The sequence below is a fragment of the Homarus americanus genome, unplaced genomic scaffold (genome assembly GCF_018991925.1).
Source record: "Homarus americanus isolate GMGI-L3 unplaced genomic scaffold, GMGI_Hamer_2.0 scaffold32929, whole genome shotgun sequence".
NCBI lineage: Eukaryota > Metazoa > Arthropoda > Malacostraca > Decapoda > Nephropidae > Homarus > Homarus americanus.
Window position 1 is genome coordinate 6,900,960 of NW_024737097.1, and position 8,440 is coordinate 6,909,399.

Sequence of the window (8,440 nt, forward strand, 5' to 3'; positions counted from 1 at the left end):
AGAGAAAGTGACATCTGGCCCCAGGAGACCTTCAGAGTCTTACGGCAACTGGACCATATTTGAGTAGTCCCGTAGTCTAGTCCTCTTTGTCTCGTCTCACTGCTTGTCTCGTCTCACTGCTTGTCTCGTTCTCATTATTTAGTCTCACTGCTATTCTTGTTCTCCTAATCTTGTCTCACTGTTTGTCTTGACCTAGTCTCGTCTCACTGCTAGTCTCGTCCTCTTAATCATGTTTCACTGCTAGTCTCGTCCTCCCAGTCTGGTCTCACGGCTAGTCTCATCCTCCTAGTCTGGTCTCACTGCTAGCCTCGTCCTCGTAGTCTGGTTTCTCTGGTAGTATCATCCTCCTAGTTTGGTCTCATTGCTAGTCTCGTCTTCCTAATTCTCGTCTCATTTTTAGTCTCCTCCCCCAGTCTCATCTCACTACTAATCTCGTCCCCCTCGTCTGGTTTCACTGCTAGTATCATCCTCATAGTCTGGTCTCACTGCTAGTGTCATCCTCCTTGTCTTGCCTCATTGCTAGTCCCATCTTCCTTGTCTTGCCTCATTGCTAGTCCCGATCTCCTAGTCTGATTTCACTGCTAGTCTCGTTCTCCTACTTTGGTTTCACTGCTAGTCTCTTCCTCCTAGTCTGATCTCATTGCTAGTCTCCTCTTCCTAGTTTGGTTTCATTGCTAGTCTCGTCCTCCTAGTCTGGTCTCACTGCTAGTAACATCTTCATAGACTCGTCTCACTGCTAGTCTCGTCCTCCTAGTCTGGTTTCACTGCTAGTAACATCTTCATTGTCTCATCTCACTGCTAGCCTCGTGCTCCTAATCTAGTTTCACTGTTAGCCTCTTCCTCCAAAGTCTCGGCTCACTGCTAGCCTCGTCCTCCTAGTCTAGCTTCACTGTTAGCTTCGTCCTCCAAGTCTCGGTTCACTGCTAGCTTCGTCCTCCTAGTCCCGTCTTACTGCTAGACTCGTCCCCCTAGTCTCGTCTCACCGCTAACCTCGCCCTCTTAGTTAAGTGATTCAGCATGATGACCCTCCCCAGGTTCCTCTAGCCGCCGACTGGCCTTGACTCTTCCTTGAAACTGACATTACCAACCGGGGGCATTACGTCATCAACTTGTGACGTCACGTGATCTTGCCGCTAATAAACAGTGACGTCATCATCCACCGAATCACATAACTCTGCTCTGTCGAGTTTAATAATCAAGTGTAGTCATATTTTGTATATATATTTAACTGTTTTTTCATAAGTCTATGATTCTTTTCTGTACTGATGCTTGATTTAGATCGAAACAGTGACATATAGGAGCAACTATCAGCTTAGTTCTGATATATACAGAACGACACTATAGGTAAGAGAGACGTGTGTGGACCTTGGTTCACGCTCACTCACTTGCCAGTCTTTAGTACGCCTCACAGACCAGAGTTACAGTACTCCAATTGAAGCAGCACTACATACTCATCAATACAACTATAAAGGACAGGAATGACTTACCTAATCGTATGTAATCCAGCAGTAGTATCAAATAATTAAAACAAAATAATTAAAGGTTGTATAGCTGATAAAGCCACGGCAAGGAAAAACAAACATTACATGCTGGCGACCTATGAATATTTTATTGTGGAAAATATTCACCAGCTTCGATTACTGCACTGTAACTGCGATCTAGCGCTTGAGAAATTTGAAGTAAAATATTTATACATCGTTTTTGTAGGTCTATTTCGATTTGATGACTCACCCTGTAAGGGGGAGGACACCTACCTGAAGGAGTTCCATCCTGAGGGCTTCATTTTCCCCCTTTAGAGTGTCAACCTCACTCCTCAACTGCCCCAGCTGCCTTAACAGAGTGGCAAGGAGGTCGTCTTTCCTCACACTCCCCTCCTCTTCCCCCAAGACACAACGATCCAAGGCGGCCATTTTCCTTGGTCTCTAACGGGAGCACTTGCGGGCACGACATTCTCCTCCTCCATCACCTCCTACAGCTGGATGAGTCAACGGACGTGAGTTCTTGTGCACAGCTACTAGTGTTTGTTAGGTATGTTTTCTTGTGTGACATCAAGGAGGAATATCTGTGCTGTACACAGCTCGAGACCACCACAACAGCTGTAGATGTGATGAAAAAGCTGTCTTCTTTCTTCACAGCTAGCAGGGTCAGCTGGGAAAATTGTTGTGGAGTCTGTACGGATGGGGCTCCGGCGATGCTGGGATCAAAATCGGGGTTCCAGAAGCGTGTCAAGGAAGTAGCTCCGAATGCCAAGGGGATCCATTGTATGTTCCATCGTTTTGCACTGGCGTCGAAAACCCTCCCTGATGAACTTTGCAAGATCCTAGAGGCAGTGGTCAAATGTGTCAACTTTGTGAAAGCTGGAGATCTGAACTCTCGCTTTTCCCAGAACACTTGTAGAGACATGGATTCAGGGCATGAAGCCCTCCTCTTCGGGGAGAGCTTAAGTTGTTCCTGGAAGTACAAGGGAAAGATGATCTATTAAGTCACTTCAATGAGGTGTTGTGGGAGCCACGTCTTGCATATTTAGCAGATATATTTGAGCAGCTAAACAGGCTGAATCTCAAGCTGCAGGGCAAGGACAGAGATGTGTTTCACCTCATGGATTGGCAAAGGAAAGTCAATGCAGGAAATGATGCCATGTTTGAGAATCTTTCAACTGTACTTGATGAGAATGTATATATATATATATATATATATATATATATATATATATATATATATATATATATATATATATATATATATATATATATATATATATATATATATATATATATATATATATATATATATATATATATATATATATATATATATATATATATATATATATATATGCTGATAACCACAAGGAAAAAGAAAACACGAAGTTCCCAAGCGCTTTCGTGTAATTCACATCTTCAGGGGTGAGTACAGACTAAGGAGAAGTACATAACAAGGTATATATATACAGAGGAGGGTGAGATCAAGTCCACAATGGTCAGGTATTAGGTAATGACCCTACTAATCTTCAAAAGCAGCAGCAGTCGGTAGTCAGGTCAGAGGGTAAGATGACCCAACCTTCTCACCTGGTTACAAATCTTCTTAATTACGAAATTATCCAGTTTGTACATACCATTACTCAAATTCATGTTGACTGATTCGGTATGTTTAATGAGACTGGATTCTATAATGTTCCTACTGTCAATTGAATTACAAGGTAATATTGAGGAGGCATTATCCCAGTCAATGCAATGCTTATTATCCCTCAAATGAACAAACAGAGCATTGGATTCCTGGCCTGTCCTAACACTATATTTATGTTGTTTAAGTCTAGTTACAAGATCTTTACCTGTCTGGCCTAAGTAAAACATATTACATTCCTTGCAAGGAACCTTATAAATGCAGCCACCTGTATTGTTGGGGGAGTTCTTGATTAACATTTGTTTAACAGTGCATGAGTTTTTAAATGCCACATTGACGTTCCAGGTTTTTAGTTGTAAAGGAATTTGAGAGAAATTTTTGTGAAATGGTAATACTAAGAGATTCTTATGGTCATGGGTGGGCTTGGGATCGGTTCTATAAAAAGATTTCTTAGTAATGTTAAGGCATTTGTCTATGAAAGATCTAGGGTATTTAAGGTTCAAGCCAATATTATAGATATATTTATATTCCTCATCAATGAATTCCGGGCTGCAAATTCTCAAAGCACGTAAAAACATTGATGAAAATACTGACTGTTTGACTCTATTATGGTGGGCAGAATAATAATGAATGTATGAACACACATTAGTAGGTTTTCTATAAATACTGAACTTAAAGGTGTTACCTATTCTGTGTATCAGACAGTCTAGGAATGGCAATTTACAGTCATGCTCTAATTCCAGTAAATTTGATCGAGGGAGCTAAGTTATTATGTTGTGGCAGGAAAGCTTTTAGGTCCTCATTACATGGCCAGAGACATAATACATCATCAACATATCTAAACCAGACTCATCAAACTTTGTATTCAGGATTGTAAATTTGAATTCAATGGAGAATATTATGCTCAAAAATTTGGTGTGGCAATGGGTAATCCACTCTCACCTGTATTAAGCAACCTATATATGGAATTCTTTGAAAAGAAACTATTAAGTAATATTTTACCACCCTCAGCAGTCTGGTTTAGATATGTTGATGATGTATTATGTCTCTGAACTTGTGGCTTCTTCAACTTTAAGCTGTAACCCCTAGTAGGGCGGGCGTCCCCAGTTGCAAGTTGTTTATAAACTTCTATTAAGTCACCCCTTGCCCGCCTGTGGTACATATAAGCTAGTTAATTGCAGGCGTTTTAACCTTTCTGGGTATCTGAGGTGCCATAGTGCAGACACCAGTCTGGTGGCCCTCCTTTGGACGTTTTCCATCTCTAGCACGGTGTTTCTCAAACTGGGGCCATGGCCCCCAAGGGGCTCACGGCAAGATTTTAGGGGGGGCCATGGCAACTAGTGTAAGTAGTATATGTTTGGAGAAAATGTGGAAACTCTGATTCAACTTTGTTTTGTTACTTTGCCTTGTTAGGGGAGATTTTTTTTTTATTTGACTTTTTTTTTGTCATTGTGTGTAATCATAATACCCATACGGTACAGTTTTGCTATTTACATAGTATGGTGCAGCAGCTAGTTTTTAATTTACAACGGATTCACTCAAATTGCACGATTCTAGGTCCTGTTCAGACGAATTCCTTGATCTCAGAACAATTCTGCTGCCACAGACCTCTATGAAGAAAAACCTCTGACTGTATTTTGGTGCTCAATGTATCAGTCATATACAGAAGTTAGTGAGATCGCACTTCGAGTCCTCTTGCCATTTTCTACTAATTATTTATGTGAATCTGGTATCTCCACCCTTCTTCAAATAGAGAATAAAAGCCGAAACCAGTTACATGTTGACTCAGACATGAGATGTGCTTTATCAGTGACTCAACCTCGAATCAGTCGACTGGCTGAAAGGGAACAATGTCATCCATCCCATTGAACTGTAACAAAATATTCATTCTGTTTGGTGATTGTAAACATTAAAATAAAGGAAGAGAACCAAAACAGTTTACTTTCATCATTATTTGTGAGGGGCTTGGGAGAAAACTGAGGGGGGGCAACGAGAATGTTGAGAGTTCCTCATGGGGGGAATAAAGTGAAAAAGCTTGTCTAGCATATCTCGGGGACTAGACGGGATGACAGCTCTCCAATGGGGAATTACCTCACTTTTGAAGAGCGTTACGGAGGACAGTCTAGGCATCTGAATGCCGTTCTTATAAAACTCACTAGCTTAGTTGCCAAGAAGACCGCCATCTCTCTGCTGCCATTGTTGGCCAACTTTCCTGACCGGACCATCCGCCATTGACATCGTCGACAACATCTCATGAGCATTTTCGGTTTATCGAGCATTAGTTTGCCCTCCCCACTGGTGGTGTGAGTGACCCACACTCCAGCTGGAAAACAGCTACAGTATAGAGTGATATTCCCGACATGGTTTGAGTTCTTTTCCTTCTACTACTATCTTTCCTTTTTTCGCTCTGGCCTAGGGACCTGCACTCTCAAAAGTGTATTCGTCCTGCGGTCCCCCTGGAGCAAGAACCCATCCCTTTGCCGAGTCTTTCCAGGAAAACCGTGTTCGTGCGGGTCCACCTGGAAAGAGGGTAGCAATCCTCATCCTTACCCAATAAGTACACTTAGCTTACGTCTATAAGTGAGCAGTCACATACACTAGGAAGTAGGTTTCCCCAAATGGGGTTCGGGGGGGGGAGCTCAGGAACCACTCTACTACCACCCAGCCATCAAGTGCCGTGGGGAGTGTTGAAATTCCTCTGCTACTTACCCAACCGGAATAGGTAGGCTCTGAACAACAGAAAAACCTCTAAAAAAGATGAAAACACCACTTAACCACCGGTTATGGAGTGCGTACGCCCTCCTAACCGCGACCCCCGCCTGAACCGGCAACCCCACGACCCGAACCACGACAGGCTCCGCACAGAGAAAGCGGACCAGCTGCGGGCCTTCCACGGAGCCCTGAAAACTGAGAACAACGTCATCCACACCACTGCCACTGCCCCCAACAACTCCACCACCACTGCCACTGCCACTGAGGACGACAACTGGACGAAGGTTGAAAACAAAAAACGCCGACGTGCTTTTTCGGGAAACGAAATCCGTCAAGTAGCCCCAAAGGCACCCATCGCCATCACCAGCTCGCCCCCAACGACTGCCAAAATTCCGGATCTCGAAAACGGACACGAAAACGACATATGCCGCCATCACAGAGATGGAGAAACAAAATTCACTGGCTGTATGTATATTATGTATGCTGGATTATGTATTATGTATGTATATTATGTATGTGCTCCATTTATATTTATTCAGCCTAGCTAGCAGCGTGTGGCAATGTTATTACCATATCCCACACGCTTAATTAATGTGCCTGGCGACGTATGGAAGCTGCTAATGTATCACTTGCCATACGTCGTCTATGGTAGTTGACCAGGACCTTAGCTAGGGAGCAGTGCTATCCACCTCTGTGTACATACTCTTATCCAGTAAACCGAACCTACAAAACTATACAGGTGTTTGTGTTCTCTCCTGTATATAGAACTTATTACCCAGAATACCTAACATGGCGCAGTGCGTAGTTTTACTGGATTATTACGAGTGATTAGTGCAAGTTTGTGGAAAGCCGGCTGATGGATCCCCGCCTTGGGTCAACCCCGCGTCATCCCTCGAAGAATTTCGCAACTTTGAGCAGTGTCAGTGACAGTGATTTTCTGTGAAGTGTTTAGTGCATTGTGTGTTTCGTGCCATTCATGTGTGACCTTGTTCGAACGGATTTCCAAGGTATACGGCATGTTCTGGGCATTTGTGGGGTGTAGAGCTCAGCGCACCCTCCTCTGACCGTTTACAGAGAGCGACTGAGCTACTCCTATCTCCACCCCCCTCCCTCACAGCGCCGCCTCCACCCCCCCTCACAGCTGGGGCGAGACGCTCTGCCTGCCTGGGACACACACACATACATGTACTAACACTTGCTGACCGCGCGGTTTCTTATATATATTTTATATATATAACCTACTTATCTGTGTATTTAATTAAAATTTTTTGTCTGAAATCTTGTTGATACGACGGGCTGACCGGTCAACACTGATTTAAGACACAGTACACAGAGGAAGTAGTTATGTCTCATGCCTTACGTAGCCGTGGACCCAGCGCCTGGATGAGTCAAGCGGATGATAGTCCCCCAGAGATGGATGACCAGGCTGACCATGACACCCCAGCTCCCACAACATCGCGCAGCCCTTCACCTCAACATTCAGCGTTATCTCCAGAGATAATTGCCTTAATGAAGTTTATGAGAGATGAGAGACGCGAGGATGAAGCTCACAGACGTTTGGCGGATGAGCACAGAAGGCAAGCAGAGGCAGAACGAGACCACCAACGGAGAATGGAAGACAGTGCACGGTTTGAAGCCTTGATATCTCGCCTCACTGTTAACCAAGCCCCTGGCTCTAACACTGCCTCGGTACTGAATGGTTCAGATACCTCATCCATGCTTCCTTCACGCCCCCCAGCCCCACCTAAAGCAGCAGCTCAAACACCGCCCATCTTGGAGCCTGATGTAAATTTCCAGACTTTTCGCGAATGGCGGCGGCGGTGGGCTGATTATGCTACAATGGTGGATCTCCAGAGTTTGTCACAGCCTAAACAACTCATCCAGCTGCGTATGTGCCTGTCCTTGGAAGTTCAGCGTGTCTTAGAACAACGTTGCATACAGGTACTGTTCTACAACGGCACATAGCAGAATGAAGCTCTGCGCAAGCTGCAGACGAGTCTTTTGACGCTTTTTATGTACGTCTTAAGAGAGCCTCGGAAGAGGTAGATATATGTTTAGGCCACCACCAGCAGTGCGAGGAGACCCAGTTGAAGCAGGTGATCCTGATGGGTGTTAAGGACGAGGAACTTGTCCAACGCCTCACCTCCCTCGACTCTTCCTCTTCTCTTCAGGATGTGTTGACGATATGTCGCTCCTATGAGGCTGCCAGGTGTGCCACCTCTGCCATCCGAGCTCCCCCTACAGCTGTACGCGCTGTTTCCCGGTACAAGAAGGACAAGAAGTCTGCTCCTACGCCTTCGCCCACCACGTCCACGCCCGGTTCATTTTGCAACAACTGTGGTAAGCAGCACGGAACACAGGTATGTCCAGCTGCTGAGTCTACCTGCGACAGTTGTGACCGTAAGGGCCACTGGTCACTCACAGTACGGTGCCCAGCCAAACGCGTCCAGTGCAATGTGTGCGGTCGTCTGGGCCACTATGACAAGTGTTGCCCTACCCACGAACCCAAGGGACAGCGTCGGCGGAAGCTTCGGCGCCCTTCTACCAGTGAGGGCCGCCCACAGTCGCCAAATCAGAGGCACGACGACCCTGGACAAAGCCCGAC